The sequence below is a fragment of the Lissotriton helveticus genome, chromosome 3_1 (genome assembly GCF_964261635.1).
Source record: "Lissotriton helveticus chromosome 3_1, aLisHel1.1, whole genome shotgun sequence".
Taxonomy (NCBI): domain Eukaryota; kingdom Metazoa; phylum Chordata; class Amphibia; order Caudata; family Salamandridae; genus Lissotriton; species Lissotriton helveticus.
The window spans coordinates 1,075,416,356-1,075,439,453 of NC_136061.1; the positions used below are offsets into that span (position 1 = coordinate 1,075,416,356).

At 45.0% G+C, this 23,098-nt stretch overlaps 1 protein-coding gene across 4 annotated transcripts in view; it reads left to right on the forward strand.

Moving 5' to 3' along the window:
• Positions 1-23,098, forward strand: part of COBLL1 (cordon-bleu WH2 repeat protein like 1) — a 771,108-nt gene that overhangs the window by 480,158 nt on the left and 267,852 nt on the right. The window lies entirely within an intron of this gene.

Consider the following 23,098-nt stretch of genomic DNA (forward strand, 5'->3'; position numbering starts at 1 on the left):
TGGTTACGACTTGCGTTGTAACGGACGCGTTCTAAAAGCCACGCAGAGTAAAACCCGCGTGGTAAAGGATGTTTCCCCACACAGCGTGTACTGCGAATTGGCTCCTCTTTAGGTGTGTCTGTTTGAGTCATTTTGTGGTTGGGTATTTATAACTCTGTGGTTATTTGTATATTTTACTGATATTATAGTGTACTGAATTCATGTTGGTTTTCTATAATAGTTTATTCCAATAGCCCCGACGGTTATATGTTTTTATAAACCGTTATAGTTTTCTGTGAATGATTATAGAATTGTTGTGAATTTTGCAAAAAACGATTAAATGTTTTTCTCCCATAGCTGCACGGTCTTCTAAAGTGACACAAGAGACGTTTCTGGTCATGTTTGAGAGCATTGGAGTTGAGGATAAAAGACAATCTCACAGTGCCTGTCAGTGAGGCAAATAGAGTTTTAAGAATACATGCTCATCCAGTACTTACCCTCTGTGCAGATCGCACAAAGAAGTGGTCACGAATACCAATTGAACTATGATTCTAGGCAAAAGTGTGTGAAAGAGTTAGTCAGCTGTCAAATTATTTACAATGTGAAAATAAATTAAAATTCAGTGCTTGCGTGTTAATAGGTTCGTTGTGTGTGTGTAAGGAGATGGTGAAGTGAAGAACGTTCAAGCAGGGCACAAGTCCTAAAACAAGCATTTTCAATGCAATAGGTCTCGCATTTGTGAGTGCTATGTTATGTTATATTATATTATGTTATGTTATGTTACGTGAATTTGTAACGCAAACAGATACTTAAGCTATTGGCATTGTAAATGGCAATGCCTTCTATTTATGTGTTTTTAGAAGCAACACATATGTAAAAGGTTTTGTTATTTCTGATGCCAATAGGTCAAACTCAAGCAAATGTGAGATCACTTTAATGGTCTCATTACATTTCTGCTAATGCAGTGCTCTGCTGCCCATCGCCCCTGAGAACTATGTGACTGGTCTGAAGAGGGCACTCCCTACAGAAGCATACTTCATCTGAGATCTTTTTAAGTACAACAGTAGCACATTGACCTTCAGAGAAGTTCACTAGCTCTCACTAGTCTCAAGTTCTCAGCTCTGTCACTGCACCAAAGCTGATTGCCACCTTCAAGACCTCCAGTGGAGTGCGCACACACGGCAGCAGCAGCATTACAGGATTGAGAACTGGGAATTGACGGAAAGAGAAGACAAGTTACTAGGCATTCTCTTCCTGGACTCACAGTCTCTTGAATGCCATTCCAGTGCATATCTGCTAGAGTCCACCCTATCTCAACTTAAACAAGTAGATGACAAATCATATCTTTAGGCAACACTCCCCAGGGTAGCCATCTAGACGCTAGCCCAGCCCAAAGCAGTTCCTAGTCCTGCTCCTATCCCACCTTACCAGTTACGTTACACAAGTACACATTCATTGGTAGGCACGGGGTGATTAAATGATTTGACCAGAATCACAGGATGCTGAGCCAAAGCCGAGGCGCGAACTGGTTCCCCAGCACCAGAGTCAGCAGCTCCTCTCCCCTGGACAACATCTCCGTGTGAGCCTCTCCTCAGGACATTCTCCATCTTCACTGCGAAACCCTACTTTAGATGTTCCCACCACTGACCTGCCTGCGTCTGAACCACGTGGTATAAAACTACCATTGCGTGCACCGGAGCATTGCTTTGTTGCGAGGTCTCAGCTTTAGCAAAACTAAAAGCGAGAGAAACACAGTGAAAGGAATGAAATGTGATATTCATTAAACAGAGAGAAAGGCAGAGAGATTGCGAGAGAGAGAGAGGGAGAGAGCAAAGATAGAGAGAGAAAGAGACCGTTACTCAGGTGATATACCGAGATGTGAACGACGTAGCGAGTGAGCGTGACGGGTGCAACAATGGACGGGAGATGTCCTGAAAGAGCAAGAGACAGAGCGCTGTGTCCCTGAGGCGGGCGACGCGCTCAGCATGCAATTTTTTTTTTTTTAAATAAAAGCTGAGAGAAAGCGGGGTGTCACCGAATCGGACAACGCGTTCATCTAAAAAATAATAAGCCTCGCCATTGAGTAACTTTTAACGTTTAGAGCGGCATGTGAAAAGCGGCCACCATTGTCCTGTGGGGGCGCACTGCAAATGCAAGAAGCAGCCGCCATTGTCCTCATTAGTTAGTTAAAAAAACAAAATAGTGCTCTCCCACTTAAAACAGAGACCGTGTAACAAGCCAAGTAAAAGTGCCAGTCACCATGGGAGGGTACTAATGAAGATAAGGCGGTACTAATGGGGGGAATAATAATCCTATTTTCAAATCAGAAGCCAGCATTTACGAAGGGCAATGACACAAGCCAATGACAGATATGGGCGGAGAGTGGGCGGGGCTTCCAGTGCATACTCCATTACAGCAAGCCTCGCACAGCAAGTAGTGCATCCGTGCTGCCGCTAGGCTCAACCTACAAAGAAGTGGGGGGGACTAACCATGTTAGACAGTATACAAGTGAAATCATGACGCGTGCCATCACAGCGCATGATGTCACAACGCATGACATTGCACGTGACATAATTTATTTATTTTTATTTTTAGGTTCTTTTATAGCGCAGGAATTCGATCTCCGGAGAGATATCTCCGTGCTTTGTTCTTTCTGATGACCAAGACCAAGACAGTAAATAGACAACAAGTGGATGATTGGCAGATGGGAGCTATTGAGTGGAAAATAAGTAAGGAAGTGATGTCACTGGATGTGACCACAAGAAGTGACATCAGATATTAAGACCTCATACATGTTTATCAGGTATATAATGAGAGCATTCCAGCACATTATGAGATATAAAAAATAAGATTTGGCATCTGGCTGTGCCAAAAAGGTGGCGCAACCCCGACATAAAATCTGGGCCCCAACTAATATATTAATTTGTTATAAAAGTAGAAGCATGGCAGTAGATCTGTTCGCTTAATTGATTGCAATGTCTGCATTTTAAAATATTTTATGGCTTAAGGCATCTGCTGTAAAGGTGCCCAGTAGATCTCAGGGAATAGTAATAATGGTGAGATAACTGTGGAGGTTAATGCGCTTGCTGGAAAGATCTGTGTTTTGTCTAGCCTCAGTTTTGACTGAAAGTAGCATAGTGGTTTAATGTGTCTCCTGCAAAGCACATCACCTAACATGCAGGTGACAGATTTTTATTTTATTTAGATAGTAAAGTAGGTTACTGCTTTAGCACAGAGATCCTTTTGTTACCTGCAGTTCATGAGTTCTAAACTTTTAATATAGCACAGTGAGTTATGAAGGACATGTGACTCCTACACCCTGTAACACTGTCTCATGTAACTCATCTTGTACATTGATTTACACATGTACATGATTTATTGTCAACGTGTAATGTGTATGTTGCATAATGAGCTCTGAAACACTGCGTTGGGTTGCGTAACGCTATAAAAGAAAAAAAATAGTGCTGCTGAAATTATTATTTGCGTAAATACTGGGACAGGCTGTTAGATTTGGGGGTCTCTAGTTGGCACAGGTAGGTACTTGTGACAAATAGGGAACCTTGCCTCTAGTCAGGGTAAGTGGGTACACTCCTAAAATAACCCTTGCTCAACCCCTTGGTAGCTTGGCACGAGCAGACAGCCTTATCTCAGAGGCAGTGTGTAAAGCATTTGTGAACACATACAGTAATCAAGTGACAACACTACAGCTGGACACCACACAGGTTTTATACCAAAAATAAGTATTCTTTATATAGACTTATCACAAGACACCAAATTACAAAAATCCACAATACTGTACTTAAAACGGTAGGTTTAGCTTAGTTCTCTTCAGATCTTAAAATACGACACTTTGAGTCAATGTACCTTACGATGCGTCACGCTTCTACAACGTAAGTGTTGGAAAGATGGAAATGCGGCAAAGATCCGGTGCAAAGAAATAAAGACGTCAAGTTCTTCCTGATAAGGCACACTTCTCCGATGTTGCAAGAAGTCTCGGCTCGATGCGTCAGCTGCAGCGTTGACACCCTTGTTCAGTGATGCGACGACAGCGGTTTTGGCGGTGACACTCTTCGCCGACGATGCAAGACGCTTCCGCTCGATGCGACAACTGCCTCGGCGACACCCTTGTTCAGTGATGCGACGACAGCAGCGCCGATGGTGGCACGCTTCTCCGTGGATGCAAGGCACTTCTTGTGATGCGGTGCAATGCGACCACTACAGCGGCGACATCCTTACTCAGTGATGCGACCGTAGCAGCTTCCACGGCGACACGATTCTTCCTTGTTGCTAGACGCTTCTCTTGATGCGATGCAATGCGTCAGCTACAGCAGCGACATCCACGATGCGACGGCAGCGGCTGCAACAGCGACACGCTTCTTCTGGGTTGTGGGGCGTTTTCTTGAGATGCGGTGCAATGCGTCAGCTACAGCGGCGACATCCACGATGCGACAGCAGCGGCTGCGACGGCGACACGCTTCTCCCTCTTGAGTCGCGCTTCCAGCTCCTTGCAACATGCAGTCCCTCAGAAGGCCCAGAACAGCAGCAGGCACTTCCAAAGAACTCTGGGGAGCTGGGGGTTGAAGTCTGTTGTCCCTGAGACTTCAGCAGGATGCAAGCTCTTCTCTCAAGCCCTTGGAGATCCTTCACAAGTTGAAATAAAGCACACAAAGTTCCTTTCTCCTTTTTTTGGCAGTCAGGCAACCACTGCAGGCCAATCCCCCAAGCAACACTTCAGCTTAGGGATAGTCTCTCCTCAGTTTCTTAAGGTTCCTCTCCTCAGCAAAGGTTTCTTCTTGTTGTCCAAAAGTGATCTAAAATCTTGAGATCAGGGTCCCAATACTTATACCCCAAAATCCTTTGTCCTCTGAGGGCAGAGGGGCCTTTGCCTTGTCCAAACCAGTTCTGGAGCACTCTGTTTACATGACTCCTTCTTTACTTTCAAAGTGCAGGGCAGAGACATCAGACGCACCACAGGAGGTGGAGCCATCATTGTGGAGGAAAGGCACAGCCCTGGAGCACTCTGTTGACCTGACTCCTTCTCTCCTTTCATAGTGCAGGGCAAAGACATCAGATGCACCACAGGAGATGAAGCCTGCTTTGTGGAGGGAAGGCACAGCCCTATTCAGATCCCAAGTGCAACTCCTCCCTCCCATCTAGATGCAGATCTCTGTATTCACCACTGGGCTGACTCACCCTGTCTCCTGGAATCCCCCAGCCCTGTCACTCAAACTCCAGACAAGGAATACACAACCTAGAGGAGGCAGGCTTGGATAGTTAGACAAGAAAATACCTACTTTCTAAAAGTAGTATTTTCAAACACAGAATGTTAAAACCAACTTCACTAAAAGATGTATTTAATCATTCTGAGTTCAGGCATACTAAACTCGAATTTCCACCATGTTCCCTGAGTTAGTTAGGATTATAAGATGTAATAATCTAACAGCCCATTCTGGCCTATGGAGAACAGGTAGCCTTGCAATAATGAAAAACGAAAATGGCTGTAATTCACTATTACTGCTTCTGTCGGTGGCACAGCCAGTGCAGCAAGCTCACTTGCAGCATTTGGATTTACAAGCCCTGGGCAGACTCAGTGCACTGTACTAGGGTCTGACAAGTAAACCAAATCAGCCAATCATGGAGTCCCTAATCCATACATCAATTTACAAAAGGGAGAGCATATGCACTTTAGCACTGATCAGCAGTGGTAAAGTGCCCAGAGTCATAAACCTAACAAAAACAGGTCAGACAAAATACAGGAGGAAGGCAAAAAGTTCAGGGATGACCCTGCAAAAAGGGCCAAGTCCAACACAGACCAGCACACCCGACATTTTTACAGTGCATGCATCTCTTATATACAAGGACTGAACAAAGGCAAAAGGATGCCTCTCATAAGTACCTGTGAAATGATAACAAGCTGTGTGCCTTTGTTTCCCCTCTGTGGCATTTACATTTAAGTATGAGGTTCCAGGCCCCCTCCTGTCAGGAAAATCAAACAAAAGAATGCCCGATGGGCCCCTTAACTTAGGCCCAGCTGGAGTTGGAAAAAAAGCTCCCTCGCTGCCTGCCCGTTGCTGCTGGCGATGGAAAGCAGAAAACGTAGAGCCGCTGCTGAACGTGTCCCGGTGTCTGAAAATTACACCGGGACAAATACAGCATATTACTGTGGGGCCCAATTACTTGGCAGGGGGGGATGGCATCCACCCTGTGAAAATAGTGGCTAGATGCCGTGTACCTGCGTGTACTCCTGACTTGTACCCTGGTTCAAGGAAGTGCATGCGGGAGAGTGAAAATAAGGTGCAGAAAAGGAAAGAGATGAGGTACGAAATATTCAGGGGGAGAATTTCAGAAAAATGTGGGGAGAAAAATGTGTGTCTCACGGAGATGCGACAGAAAAAAGTGGTGTGAAAGGGAGAAGAGGAGTGATTGTGATATTCTGAAGGCCCCTACCATTTCCACAATTCTCGGTAAGGTAGTACACAGTCTTATATTTTCAGAATTGTAACATTTTCAATTCTAACAATTCACAACAAAATCATGATTGTCACTCTATTGTCTAAAACTACTAACAAACACTGGCAAAACCAATAGGTCTGCCTTATTTTAGAGGCACGTCTTCTATTGTCTGATATGTCTGGATGCATCAACAGAAAGCTTAAAGAGCGTCACCAAAATACTGGTGGGATGGTACACTATGAAAAGCATATGATTTTAGTTAACATGTTGTTAGACCATGCTCTTAATTGCGTAGGTCACACCGCTTCCAAAGAATTTCTAAATACACTTCTGACTGACCGTACTGGACATCGGGTGTTTGCCCAGGAGGCTGGTAGGGTGGGCGCTTCTGATACTGGGGGCTGGATTTGCAGCAGCTTTAAAAGCACTGCAGTGTTCCTTGTATAGCCACAAGTTTTCAGGTAACAATAAAAGTGCCAAGATAACTCTGGTCATTAATGTATCTGCTGAAGAGACATCAGAGTTTTGTCTAGTGGCAGTTATGACTAATGTGATGTAGCTCAGAGGGTTAATATGCCTGCTGCAAAGAGCGTATACTATGCAGATCACAGAACAGTATTTTATGTGCATAGCTCAGTGGGTTACTGCTTTTGTCACAGAGATACTTTGTTACTGTGCAGTTCATAAATTACAATTATAATTTAGTTGGAAAATTGTTTTTCCCCAGTCTTTTCATTCATCCTCATTTTACTAAAAAGGGTATGTTTGGGTAGAAATGCATTTGTATTAGTAAAGTCAACCCTAACCACTATGTTACCTTCTGAATCCTGAGTCTGTGGTTGCCCGGACCAAGCACTCTTAAAATATGCCTACCAGCATGGTTGACATGTGAATCCTACACCTTGAAGTTCCCTTTGTGTTACGTACCATTTTCTGTATGCTGATTTACACACTTATGATTCCATTCGATGTCTCTGTGTGTGATGTAAATGCTCCCACACCCTACGCTGGTAAGAAGGGCACTATAAAACAAATAAAATACATGTGAGAAAGGGGCTATGGAGAATAGAGAGACACTGCTTGAGGATTATAGTGAGGGAATCATGGAAGAGCCCCAATAAAGATTGCCGTATTCTGGTGCACTGCAAGGTGATCATTTACTATGCTTTAAAAACTAATACAATTGAATACAATGACAAATGTGCTCTGGAATGCACTATTTTTGCATTTTTTTCTCTCAACATTTCCCAAACCATCTTGTAGTGGCCAGGCTTGCTTGCTGGAATCGCTCACTATGCATGGTATAGGGACTGGTCTGACACATATTGCCAGGACTGCTTTGGGTTACCAGTCTGGCTCTGCTCAGACCACCTTTCTATTAAAAGACTTCCCACGTTTTTCATCCCGCTTAAAGCCTGCCTTTTTACAAAAAATAATCCATGATGTGTGCCCTTTTATGAGAAGTGGGAAGTTAGAAGCGGGAGGTATCTAACAGTGCTCTCTGCTGAGTGGAGAGTAGGGCCAGCCGTGGGCATAGGGAGCTGTGCCTAGGCCAGGTTGCCAATATTCCAAGGGGCGCAGCAGGGAGCTGCCCTGACTTAATGTTATGCAACCATCTGCTCGTCCATCCCACTTTGTCTACCTGGGGTCCCATTATAGACTTTACAATCAGCCCTTAATGTACCTCAGCTTAATTATTAGCACCCCATCAACTTCCTGCTCTCTTCCTCCCATCTATCTCACACTTCCTGCTCTCACACCTTCCTGCTCTCCACCCCCCGGCCTCCTCCTCCTCCCCTTCCACAACAAACATCGCATTTTCTTTCCCAGGGTGCTTTCCCGGTCAGTCCGATACAGGGCTGGTTGGTGACTCAATAGCCCGATAAGAGCAGTCGAGTACTTGAATAGTCAGGGGTTTTTTTTAGCTTGGGAAAAAGTAATACATAAGAACATAAACTTCATGAGTGCGGCTATTCCTTCAAACCATTCACACATGATTATTTTTCTCCGATGTGTGGGTGTCTTGGTGTACTCTGCGCTCAGAGGGTGTAGAGAAAGACGTTCATAAACGCCCCTACAGGGCTTATAACAAGCATTTACAATGCAATGGTTTCGCCTTTGGAAAAGTTAGAGCTATTGGCATTGTAAATGACAAAATTTGTATTTATGTGTTGGTTTTGAAAACAGATAAATAAATGGCATTGTCATTTACATTGCCATTAGCTTAATCTCTTGCAAATCCGAAACCTATTGTACCCTACGGACGACAGCAGACAGCAATTACTACCACACACACACACCCAGAGCCACACACACACACACACCCAGAGCCAGCCACACACACACACACACACACCCACACACCCAGAGCCACACACACACACACACACACACACACACACACAGAGCCACACACACACCCAGAGCCACACCCAGAGCCACACATACCCAGAGCCACACACACACCCAGAGCCATACACACACACACCCAGAGCCACACACACACACACACACCCAGAGCCACACACACCCACCCAGAGCCACACACACACACACCCAGAGCCACACACACACACACCCAGAGCCACACACACACACACCCAGAGCCACACACACCCACCCAGAGCCACACACACCCACCCAGAGCCACACACACACACTCAGGAGAGCAAGCACAGCGAGGGGGCAGGGAAGCAAGCACAGCGAGGGGGCAGGGAACTAAAAGTAAAATACTAAAAATAAAATATTCCATGTCGCAATTAAAGTTACCATCAGCCAGTCACTGGTTAATGACTGTAAAAAAATCATCATCACCTATGTACCGAAGGGAGGAGTAAAGAACCTCAGGGTGCCCTTCAGTGTAAAAGTCTTCATTGGCTTAGGGTGCAGGTGGGCCTTACTTTTGTTTGAGCAAATGATGTGAACAGGCCCTGTCCCGTCCTGATGCTCTGTTCAGGACGGGGATGATCAATAAAATGATAATGAATTACCATGTTATTTTTTATCTCTGGGGGTTTGGGGATAATTTAAGTGTGGCAACACTCCTCTGCTACAACAGAGGAACTGTCCCTGCGTTCTGCACCAATAGAACTTATACTGACGAGGGCCCTGGCACTTATTTTACAAATTAAGCACTGGTCGCCTAGCTATGTAGCTATGTAGCAAGGCTTTGAATACCGGTGGGAAAGAAGATGCATCGACTGTCAGTCCTGCCCACAGACCTCAGGGCAGTGACTAACCAAGGAAGGTAGATAAATTAATAATAGGGATCCTTCAGGTGCAGCATTATCATCCAGTTGCCCGGATCCAAGAGAAATAAAACCTCTGCCAAAGTGAGCATACTGAATTTGTCCTGTTTAAGAAAGAAGTTGAGAAAGTGGAGATCTGAAATTGGACAAAGGCCTCCATTTACCTTTGGCACCAGGAAGAGTGAGGATAAAATCCACTCCCTATTTCAGATGCTGGAACCCTCTCCATGGCTTCTTCATCTAAGAGTGTAGCCTTATTGCTGCAGAATGGACAAATAGTCCCTATAAAGCAGCTCTGATGTGGGTGGAATATATGTCATGTAGAACAGGAATGGCAGGGTGTACCCTTGCTGGACTATCTGAGCACCCATTTATCAGATACAATGTTCTGTCACCCATGGAGAAAATAAATTCTCCTTTCTCCAACAGGGTGGCCATATGCCACAGAGGGCAAACAAAAGAACCTTGGAAGCTGCAGCAGAGTGACAGGGGGCTGGGCAGTATGCTGCCCCTGAGGTCATGGATGTTGACAGCCAGATCCTCGACCCGACCTTAAGAAAATAACTTGTGGGTCAGTTGCAAGGTTGAAGGGCATTGGCACGGTCTTTGTGCCACACCCTTTCCGTAGCGTCAAAAGGCAAAAATGCTAGGGCTACTTCCACATAGGCACAAGGGAGACAGAGGGAGTGCAGTATGGCCCAATTGTTTTGTTTTAGCACTTCAGTGCCGAGTCTGCTTCGTTTCCAAACAGGTAGGTGCTGTCAAACAGCATACCCATTAATGATGCTTTGTACATCACCCGAAATAAACAAGAAACTAAATCCAGCATGATGCCAAAGCATCACACTGGTACTGAACGCCCTGGCTAAACATTCAGTAGTATCCAGCCAATAGTGGGTGACATTTTGATGTGTGTTAGCCACCCTGGACGATCTGCGCTAGGTTAGAACGAAATTCAACATGGACTGCGGGAAAGATCTAGCTTACCATGTTCCAAAGTGCATGTGAGCATAGTCCAAAGAGGCAGATGGCATTGACTGAACCAAGGGCCAGACTAGCTGAGGTGAAGATTAGTTCCCCAAATGCCTCTGTATGTTTTTACTCACTATAAGGAGGAGTTGTAGGGAATGAGTTTCGTTTAACCTACGGGTAGAGTCCTGGACCACTAGGCTCGCAGAAGTGAGACACTGTGTGAGGAAAGCAGAGTCACAACGGTTAGGTCTTTGGCGTCTAGCCACTTGCCTATTTATTGGCCACAAGAACAAGGTTTGGCCTGAAATGCCTATTAAGTGCAATAGTCTGAGCCCCATTGCAAGGAAGGAGCGGTTCTGTGTTGGCCTGGTCAGAAGGTAGAGCCTCAGATAGTACGTTAGTTTAAACCTTGATAAATCGAAGCTGCAAGTCACAAACTTCAGCCACAGGCCGGTTGACTACAGCTAGGGGGCTGATTATTTTGTTGATTGGCAGGGGGAGGGGGGACGCAAAACAATCTAAGGAGAAGTATACAATCTATTGGCCTTGTGTAGATGCTTCAGAAAATAGTTATTATAAAAGTATTGGAATGAGCAATTCCATCATCACCATTTTCATCAACCAGACCATGTTGCCTGTGTTGTGAATCCGAACCAAAAAGGATTTGGAGTGCTTAAGGTAGACTCCCGAGAAGTGGTAATATATCAGAATGAGGGTGGACCATCTGTGTCAGATAGAATGAGACTTCGGTCAAGCTCATGGCAGATTAATCTTGGAGTTAGACAAAACAATTGGATGCGCCTCTGACATTAGCATCACAGCCAGCAATGGCATGGCAGGATCAGCATGAGTTGTGGCATCCGGTTCGAAGTCAGAATGGAAGCTGGTCCTAGAGAGGGGACAGACCCCACAAAGGGGTCAAAAGACTCACATGACGTCAAGGACAGATCCACTGACAGTAATGCAATTAGAGGCCTCCTCGGATCAGTGGAGCCTGAAGGCGTGCCAGAGGGAGCTGGTAGGGTAGATACGCAATATGGCTCTGAAAGACCGATATATGAAGCAGTGTCACCGATAGATGCAGAAACTTTTTTTTAATCTGTCCCAGTTGAGGAATCTGCTCCTCAGTAGGAAATCAGGACCAAGACTGAGAGGTACCTTAAGATGCACACAACTTTTCTGAGGAAGAGGGGCAGGACAGAAAAATCCACCTTCAGCTTCTTGGACTTCGAATTACTTGAGGACTTCGAATGAGAATAGGATCTTTCACAGGAACGACTTCCAGAATGGGAATGAGTGAGTCCGTGACTTCGAGTGGGAGCGGGTTGTACATGCATTTCTTTGGTGCTCGGTAACATATACTATCGCTTTGGGCTCAAGGATAACCTTGGATTCATCTGGTCACCGTTGGTGAAGGACTTGGAGTTGTGTCATGCCGCTAGACACCAAAGACATACCTGTTGGTAATCTGTCACATATCTATTTGTGACAGTCGCTATTAGGCTTAAAGGGGGACATGTCCCCTGCACATAGGAAAAATAATTTTGGAACAAAAGTTTCTTCAGAGACAAGGTAAAATTTGAGATTGTGCTCTAGATCTGCATCCCGAAGGAGCAGAAAGAAAGGAACTGACATCCTTGCTTAAGGATGGTGCGTATATGCAAATCCAATGTCATTTCCGGATCGAAGGCGAAACTGAGCCTCACAGTGCCACCTGCAGGTTCAAGTGAAAAATGCTGAGAAAAAAACCCGGATCCAGTCTGGAACATGGGGTTGTTCACAAGGTGGGGAACCTGCACATAGAAGTATCCCTTAAAAAAGTGTGTTTATAAATTAATACATTTAATTATTTGATACACGTTTAATTTGATGAGCTAATGAGCTGTAAAATTGTATTTTAATATTTCTGCGATAATAAACCGTTTATATTTAAATTATAAAAAATAATAAAAGTTATTACATGTTCCTATATTTTTACCATATGGAGCTCTCTACTTCAGGAGGTATTCAGTTGCTAGTAATAACTTGACTCTCCTAAATTCTGTTGCAGAAATCTTCACCTCATTTGAGGGATGGAGAAATGAAAGTCTACACTTAGGTTTAAATCTACATTCCGCAATGGTGAACAGCAAAAGGGTGGAGAGTTACCTCTAGGCAAGTAAATCTAAATGTGTATGTTCACATTTGTGAATCAGGCTCTTTCATTGCACCGCTTATAAAAAAATATTTTATACTTCACGCATCCCAAGGGAAAATAGAGCATGCCCTTTCTGAAAGGAAGTTGTGCTTCTTAAAATGTTGTAATATTAAGAGTCGCACTTCCTATTCCAAATGATGAGGAAATGTTCAGTAATTCTATGGTGAAGCGTATTAAAAGGAACGTCACTGTGCAGAACTCAATTGTTACCCCAACCACCGACCTCTTTGCCAACCCCTATTTAAGGGAGATTTTTTTCTCCTCCGATGCACAAGTTTGCTATAAAAGAGCCCTTCCGAACACAACTTAGTCCGCGTTCTACACTGGCAGGTGCAGCTGGACAGAAGAAACCTCGAATGAAACAATAAATGAACCAACCTCTTCAACAGTGGCTTACATCCTCGGTTATTGAAAGCATTGCTCTCTGAAAACAACTAGCTTAGTGAGTGGCCATTTGAAATTGTAACTTTTCCTGTTCACTTAGTCATAGTCGCCTATTTTAAATTCAGGCCGATTCACAAATTCGCTCAACGTAGTTTGAAAGGAAAATTTGCGGTCGCTTGGGGTCATATTCCCTTTAGCCAGAAGGACCGCCAAAGATGGACAGACAGACTGTCGGAAATACGCTACATTTGCTGCCATCGGGAAGATCTACCCAACCCACACCCCCTCTAAATTGCACGCCTAACCATAGCTCTGAGCGACAACACGAGAACAGTAATTATGTTTATCTACAGCATCCAATAAGGAGACGTTCCAAGAGTAATTGCAACACCTATGAACGCAAACAAGAAACCCATTCCATACTTTCCCGGACCCATTTCTTTATTTATATTTTTGGGCACCAAAGCATTGGCAGCGGCATGGCTTGAACCAGTTCTGCAAACACCAACACCACAGACCTTGGATTACACCTTTTATATTTACACCATCAACCAAACAGGACACCATTCGTAAACGCTGCGAACATGCAGATAACATTTGAGAGCACTAACCACGTCCTCGCTCCAGAGACACTTACTTGATCTGGCCCAGAGCAGGTTGTATTCTGAGACGGGATAACTTTCATGTTCCAGGGCAGGTCTCGGATCAGGAAGCGCGCCCTTCGAATGCCGACGAAAGATTCTATTTGCAAACCCTTCCAGCTTCTGACGAGCAGACGGAGCCCCCGCACCCTGCACACCTACAAAGTCACTGTAGGTGGTCATCGGTGAACAATTGTTCTTTTTTTTCAAACCGTGCCAAAGAGGAAGGTACCGTTCTAAAACAAGCTTGAGCAAAGCGATTGCAAATGTCGAACTTCCTGTTTGTCACATGAGCAAAACCACGACGGCAGTTTCCTTTATTACTAAGTTAGGGAAGGGAACCACTCACCTGGACTTCCTCGGCCGGCGGACAAAATTACTGGCATGGAACGCTCCTCATGAAGGACTGCATGACACGGCCCTGGCTGTAGACGGACGGCTGAGACCCACGGAGAAGGTGACCCGACACGAGGGAAGGAGCAGTCGCACGGGGATGCACGGGACAAAGGTGCAGGGGACATGGTGATTTCTACTACGGGGGGGGGGGGCCTGTGCTCGGGAGCCTCGGGGCGGTTGATCAATGCAGGCTGCTTCCTCCTTCCGGCTCTCTCCGCCTCCTCCTGCGATGACGCGGAAGGGGGCTCGGCCGGCTGGGCCAATCCCAGCGCGGCCCGGGCTTGAAGGCGGGCGCTGCTTCCTCCTCTCACTCGGGGCCGCGGCGGTGAATACACGGAGCAATGCCGGGTGGGCACCGGCCTTAAATCTAAATATTAAGCGAGGTGGGCACTCGCTCGGGGTACCACAACAGCGGCAAGGTCCCTGGCAGGGTAGGCACCTGCCAGCGGACAAAATAATCGAAAATCAGGTGCCGGCAATGCCGGACCAGATTCGGGGGCGTTCCCGGCTTTTGGCTGACGTATCATGACGTAGCCAAAAGCCAAAGATTCTCGGGAACGCCCCCGTGTCTGGTCCGGCATTGACGGACGCCTCTCTGTTCCAATGGCTAGCCTCCATTTATGGAGCTAGCCAATGAAGCAGAGAGGCGTGTTCAAGTCACCCATACTAGAAACTACAGATTTCTCTGGAGGAGGAGCCTAACGGCTCCGCCCCCCAGCGAAACCTAAAAAGGAGCCTTGTTGCCATCCTCTTGCACAAACGAAAAAATGTAAGGAATGCACACTTCTTCCTCCCCCCTTTAGTTGCAGATTCGCATTCCTATGCAAGTTTGCCTTAATTTATGTGCGGCAGGTATTCGTTGGTGATTTTATGCGCTAGGATGTCGATAGACTTCTATTCCCATGGTGTACATACAGTTGAATGCAAGCTAGTACAAGCTCGCTCTTTTCCGGTGTTCGGGGAAAAGCCACCATATGGGATTATTAGTATTGTTATTTTCTAAATCTTGGGTCTTCGGCTAGCACAGTACATGGAGCCGCAAAAGAGCTTCTGCAAGACATTTTGTGCCCGAACCAGTCTCCCGGGGACAACATCTAAAATACTTGAAACTCGATAATCACCATCTGCCGCTAATTCTTGTGCGATAGCCTCAAATTTTAATAAGGTATTGCAATGTTTTCCTGCCATTGGAAAGAGATGAGATGACATAAAAGAACAATAAAAATATTAACATAGAATATATGCATTCAATAGATAATTCATGTTTCACTAGTGTTTATCTGTCTGTTACCTCAGAAACTGAAAGAACAAGCATTTGCAATGCAATAGGTCTCGCATTAGGAAAGTGGGAGCTATTGGTATTGGAAATGACAATTTTTTTCAATATGTGTTGGCTTTGAAAATATATAAATTAATAGCATTGTTATTCACAAAGCCAATAGCTTACACTTTCCTAATGCGAGTCCTATTGGCTATGGCAATGCTTGTTGGTAGCAAGCAAGGACAGTGCTGTTGTGGTGCTGAGTGATGATGTGGTTGGGCTGAGTAATGATGTGGTTGGGCTGAGTGATGATGTGGTTGGGCTGAGTGATGATGTGGTTGGGCTGAGTGATGATGTGGTTGGGCTGAGAGATGTGGTGGTGTCCCAGAGTGATGTGGTGGTGTCCCAGAGTGATGTGGTGGTGTCCCTGAGTGATGTGGTGGTGTCCCCAGTGATGTGGTGGTGTCCCAGAGTGATGTGGTGGTGTCCCAGAGTGATGTGGTGGTGTCCCTGAGTGATGTGGTGGTGTCCCTGAGTGATGTGGTGGTGTCCCTGAGTGATGTGGTGGTGTCCCTGAGTGATGTGGTGGTGTCCCTGAGTGATGTGGTGGTGTCCCTGAGTGATGTGGTGGTGTCCCTGAGTGATGTGGTGGTGTCCCTGAGTGATGTGGTGGTGTCCCCGAGTGATGTGGTGGTGTCCCCGAGTGATGTGGTGGTGTCCCCGAGTGATGTGATGGTGTTCCTGAGTGATGTGATGGTGTTCCTGAGTGATGTAGTGGTGCCCCTGAGTAATGTGGTGGTGCCCCTGAGTGATGTGGTGGTGTCCCCGAGTGATGGGGTGGTGTCCCCGAGTGATGGGGTGGTGTCCCAGAGTGATGTGGTGGTACCCCTGAGTTGTGCCCCTGAGTGATGTGGTGGTGGTCCTGAGTGATGTGGTGGTGTCCCTCAGTGATGTGGTGGTGTCCCTGAGTGATGTGGTGGTGCCCCTCAGTGATGTGGTGGTGCCCCTGAGTGATGTGGTGGTGTCCCTGAGCGATGTGGTGGTGTTCCTGAGTGATGTGGTGGTGTTCCTGAGTTATGTGGTGTGTGAGGGTGAGGTTGTGTGAGGGGGTGAGGGTGAGTGAGGGTGAGAGGGTTGTGAGGGTATGGGGTGTGAGGTTGTGAGCGTGAGTGAGGGTGTGTGAGGGTAGGTGAGGGTGTGTGTGAGGGTGAGGGTGACGGGGGTGAGGGTGATGGGGGTGTGTGAGGGTGAGGAGGTGTGAAGCTGAGGAGGTGTGAGGGTGAGGGTCCGAAGTAAATGGTGGCAGGGCAGACATCATAAGACAGAGAAGAGAATGCGATGGTCAGTTTCAGAATCAGGAGGAGCAGAGTCTGCGAGGGATCAACGTGTCTAGAGGCAAAGCTTAGCGGATGTAGCATTGCAGCTAGCAAGTCGAGTGTTTTCAAGCTGAGTGTCCCTAGAGAGATGGCAACACAGAAACAGCATTTGAGGAACAAGGCTACTGTAAACAAGCACGGTAGGCTTAAACTTTCGTCCAGAAACAAGCTCTCGCCATTGCTCTGGCGGGGGGGGGAGCAGCAGCCTTTGAAGTCTGATGCGAGGCACAGACAAATGGTGGTGCGCGATGTGCACGCGGGGGGGGGGCGGGGGAGCGGCAGCCTTTGAAGTCTGATGCCGAGGCACTGGCGATGGTGTGCACGCGCATAGATCACATGAACTGTATGCGATCCTCAGCCGTTTTGGTAGACTTTTCTTTTCCGCTTTCTATAATCTCGCCGGAGCAATGCGCTAGAGCATTGGCTCAGGCGAGACCTAAAAATGGGTGTGTTTGATTGCCTGAAACAACAAGCATTGGCAAAGCCAATAGATCTTGCCTTTTCAACCTATTGACTTCACAAATGTAGGTTGCCGATGCTCTGCTGCATAGGACACAAAAAAATTGAAATGACCGTTGCCTCTCGCATTATTCTATAGTAGCATGCATTCAACAGCATAACAGCATGCACGCAACCATGCAGAATTATGTGGGTGCCATTTTCCACTTGGATTGGTAAATTAAAAAATGCCTTTCTGTGTAGTGCGAAAGTGCAAAATAAAGATACAAAATTGTGAGGTAGTGGGCAACAGAGAAGCGGATGGGGTAGACCATAGAGAGATAAGGTGAAAAGTAGCATACGAGTCAAAGAGCAACACTGGGTGTGGGGCCGAAGCGCATGATGGGAGAGAACAACACAGAGAGTAGGGGAGCAGCACACGAGAGAGAGCAACACGAGGGATAGAGTATCACAGTGAGAGAAGCAATGAGGAAGAGAGTAACACAAACTGCAGGGTGGGTATTTGGATGGGGAGAAGCGCACAAGGCAGAGAGCTGAAAAACGTGCACTCTCATGGAGTGCTTAAGCAAACAGAACTAACTACCCTAAAAGAGAGCAGTAGAATCATACAAGACAGCAAATTAAAAGGATGGTAAAGAGTCTATGCCCCGGAGAGGGACTGCAGAAGAAAAGAATAAGAAGCAAGCAAGAGTGACTATAACCCCAACCAATGATAAGAAATCGTCTTGCTGTAAGCTCCCTGTAAGTTCAGAATATATCTTTCTCAACCAGTCTGTTAGGCAAGACCTAAAGACAGTCCATTGAAAAGCAATAACTTGCAATTGGCGTGACAGCCCCAGGCATTTGACTTGTATGTGAAGTAGGATTGTAACATCATTATAGAGCCTCTGAATCCACCAGCCTGTTGCTAATTACTAGGGAGGAACAGCGACTTCCATTATCTTACTGACTTGTAAACCCAATGGTTGCATTTTAATGGATACTAGCAAGCGATAGCACCAAAAACAATGTATCACAGTTATCCTTCATGTACACTTTAACCTAAAATAAAACATGATGAATAGAATATTTTACAAAATGATATTGTAAATTCATTCCAAATTTGTAGACGTCTGATTTGCTATTTTCTGTGAGAAGGATGGCATTTCATGTTACTGCTACCTTGGGGTAGAGTGTTGCTCTCTGAATTTTCTCTTGGCCGACACCTACACTAGTGGACCCTTCCCCCTTTGTAATGTTGCTTACATTTATGAAATGTTGGCTTTCCTTCGTTGTACACTGTAGGAAGACATTGTTTTAGGTAACTTTCTGTATAGACCCTTGAATTCATATTACCAAGTGCGGTTCTCAACCTTTTATTTATTTATTTATTTATTATAAAGTTTTGTATAGCGCGAACAAGACCCGTGGGTATCAGAGCGCTTAACATGAGGTAGGAAAAGGAAACAAGGTTAACATATGTATAAGCAGTTAGCAAGCAATCGCAGTGAGGTAGATGACATATAAATTCGTAACACATGTGACGTTAGCAAAAGTAAATATGCTATGATTAAATAAAAACAAAACATGTATATATAACAAATATGAGGTAGCACGGTATATGTTCATGTATGAGGTAGCACGGTATAGGTTCATGAAAGATGCTGTTCTCCTGTTCAATCAAATCTCCATTCCTATTGGCCTTTTGGGTTGTTCCCATATCATAGGATACGTATTCCATTATAGTATTGTCTGTGCCTCCCATTTTGATGGCGTACATGATCTGTACTAAGGCAGTATTATAGCAGATCCATGATCAGTGATCTTCGTTAAGTAATGTATCTATTCATCAGCAGGCTCTTCACTTCCCGTTTGAATGTTACCAGATTCTGGATCTTCCTGATGTTTGGAGGGAGTGAGTTCCATATTCTGGGGGCCGCTCCTGAGAACGCTCTGTCATGGGTTTTTTTCTTTCGGAAGAAGGCTGGTCGTAGTAGCAGCTCCCCAGCACTCCTAGATGGTCGGTTGCCACCGGACAACTGAATTTTCTTTGCTAGATATCTTGGGGTGTTGTCGTGTAATGCTTTATGTGTGATACATGCTATCTTCATTTGGATTCTTGCTTCATATGGTAGCCAGTTTAATGCTTTCAGGTGTGGGGATATATGGTCATATTTCCTAGTTCCGGTGATAAGTCTTGCTGCAGCGTTAAGGCAGGCTTTCAATGGTCCTGTGGACATTTTTGGTAATCCAGCCAAGGTGGTGCACCCATATTCAATCCTCGAGATAACTAAGGATTGGATTGCCAATTTGAGGTCTGACTCTGTGATGAATGGTTTCAATTTTCTTAGGTAGTTCAAGTGAAAGCGGGCACTTTTCACCATTGAGTTAATGTGGGCTTTCATGTCTAGATTCTCATCTAAGATGATTCCTAGAGATTTGGCTGAGTTGACAAGGGTTGGGGTGCAGTTTAGTGCAGTCACGACTTTCATCCATTCCATTATTTCTGTATTCCTCTTTGGTGGAGAGATTAGTAGGAACTCTGTTTTATGTGCATTCAGCTTCAGGTGGTTTGCCATTAACCATTGAAGTGTCATTTTTAGTGTCTCATTCATTAATTCCAATTCTTTTATGGATCCGATCTTTACGTAAATTTGCGTGTCGTCAGCATACATGTGATAGGATATTTGAGATTTTTGGAGAATTTCTGTGAGTGGCTCGACGTATAGGTTAAACAGATCTGGGGATAATGTTGATCCTTGAGGGACTCCAATTGTGGTAGGGCACGGAGGGGAGATTGATTGGTTAACCAGGAAGCGCTGTGTTCTGTTATGTAAAAAGGACTCGAACCATTTCAGCACTATTCCCGATATTCCCATCCTGTCTCGTAGCCTGGCCAGTAATGCTTCATGATTTACCGTATCAAATGCCGATGACAAGTCAAGGAGAATCAGTAAGCATGCTTGATTTTGGTCAAGGGCCTGTAATGCGTCATCAGTAATGTGGAGAATCGCTGTTTCAGTGCTGTGCCCTGCTCTGAATCCTGATTGGCATTCATCTAACAAGGAGAATTTGGTGATGTGTTGGCTCAATTGGTTCTGCACACATTTCTCAGTCAACTTGGCCAGTAAAGGGATGTTGGTCACTGGGCGAAAGTTATTTGGATCTGATGTATCTGCTGTGGGTTTTTTGATTATGGGAACGACTTGACCTGTTTTTAGGCAGTCTGGAAGGATCCCTTGTGACAGTGACGCATTTATTATTTCGGTCCATATTGGAATCAGGATGTGATTGATTTCTTTTACGCATTTTGCTGGCAGAGGGTCTTGGTGGTGGTTGTTAGGTTTGATTCCTGAGATCGTCTTGGCAATCGTGTGTTGGTCGTACAGTTCAAATGTTTCCCAGCTCGCCTTGTTTTTTGCCTTAGTGCAATCCGTTGTAAAGTTGGCATCGTTAGTAGACCAAGGTTCGTTGGGAAGGTTCAACGCCGAGTTTTTAAGCTCTATTTCGAGTGCTTTGGCCTTTTCCGTGAAAAATGTGGAGAAATCGTCACAGCTTAGAGATGTTTTTGAATTTTCTTGCACTGTTTTGGCTAGTTTGTTTGATTGCTCCTTTAGGATTTCAAATAGTTTTCGTGGCCTGTTTTTGGCATTATCCAGTTCTGCTCTTATAAATTCCTTTTTTGAGTTGATGATCTTTTTATTATATTGTTTCCTTGTTTTTCTGAGGGCTTCCAGTTCAGGAGATGATGGGTGTTGCCTCCATTTTCTTTCGGCCATTCTCAATTTGCGTATATCTTCATTTAGTGCTTCGTTAAACCACGGGTTTTTAGTCTTTTCTGAGATTCGTTTCAGTTTTAGTGGCATGGTGTTATTAACGATATTTTCGACAGTTGTTATGTAGTGTTCCGTCAGTTCGTTAACTTTTTCCATATTGTTGGGTGGCTTTAAGTCTCTTTCACAGCTTTCGACCAGTAGTTCCATATTTGCTTCTTTTGTGTCTCGAGTCCATTTTTTTGTCTTGACAGGTTTTAACCAATGTGGACCCCCACTTAATCATTACTGAAATCTGGGACCCCCACTGAATAATTATTGGACTCTGGGGGACCCCTACAGAGCCATTGCTGGTTGCCGGGAACCCCAGTCTAAGCTATTATAATTATTTGAACCACAAAACAATACACAAAAGGTGAAATATTTAATTTAATTCACAATCATAAAAAACACCATTTTAATTTTGATAAGATAGCTTTTCTAAATTCCGTTTTCAGCACGCCATCCATACTATATTCTGTTTGATGCACTTGCACTGAACCATGAATCAACCTGAGGATAGCAATTACATTTTTAGTCTCCAATTTCAAATTCCTTCACATTTGCTGAATATTTTAAACATTTCAATTTTACATTTTGCTTCTTAATTTTTATACACATTTTATGAATCTGTAAATACTATTTAATTTTGTAAGCAGTCACGGACCCCCTAGGGGTCCGTGACTTGGCAGCCGCCTTTAGGTCCTCAGACCACATGTTAAGAACCACTGGTTGTAAAGCATTCAGACTTCTGTGCCTCCTTCTCTCTAGGCAGTCTGTTTCTAAGAGGAAGGTGCTGCCTGCTTCCACACATGTAGAGTAAGTCTATTGTCAAACACTGTGCTTTAGACAAGATAAATAAGTTACTCGTGTAAAGTTTGGTATTCGCAATGTTCTGAATTGAGGTTACAAGGTACCTCGATGTTCTGTAAATTGTTGTCCAGTTGTGTGTTTCTGTGATATGTAGTCCGAGTACAAAGTTCCTCTAGCTGCCGGTAGGCGTGTCTTTCCATCTCAGAACGCTTACGCCTCTCAGCATGCTGAGTGTGGGTACGGACTACTGGAGTGTGTATTTGAAGCGAGATTGGAGGGAAAAAAAAGTTCCTCTAGCTTTGTTCGACACTAAGAGCCAGATGTAGGTAAATAGTATTTACCGATTCTGAAATACCGAATTTTACCGATTCGGTATATTAGAATCGGTAAATGCTATGTATCAAAAAATTCGGTAAAAATTACTGAATCGGTAAGATTCGGTATTTACCGATTTGGTAATTGCCATTCATTCCTATGGGCCTGGAGGCCCAAAGGAATGAATGGCAATTACCGAATCGGTAAATACCGTTTCGGTTAAATGGGGAACACATTCAAGGGTGCCAAAGTGTCACTTTGACACCCTGTTGCAACCCTGAATCGTGCTTGTGTGCAGATGTGGCACACATACATGCCCTAAGGGCATGTATGTCTGCCACATGGCACAGTTGAAAATGCCCTGATTTGCATTTTCAAAGGTATTCCTTATTTACCACCAACTTATAGTTGGTGGTAAATAACGAATCCTAAAATGGGAAAAGCACTCATTTAAGTGCTCCCTACATTGCAAATTCGGTAATTTACCGATTCGGTATTTTAAGGAATCGGTAATTTACCGATTACTTAAAATACCGAATCGGGGAATTACCGAATTTGCAATTTAGGCCACCTACATCCCAAATGCCCAATACCGGTTGGTAACGGCGGAAATTCTGTAATTTCGGCCGTTACCGACCGGTATTGGGCCCACCTACATCTAGTCCCGCCCCGTCGGTGAAAATATTTCCAAGTTGGCAGGCCGGCGATTGCTCCAAATTTCCCGATTTCCAGAGAGAAATACTGGGCCAGAACAGTGTGCCCCTGGCTCCATGTAGCCCTATTTACCATGTCACCGTTTCTGTAGTAGCAATG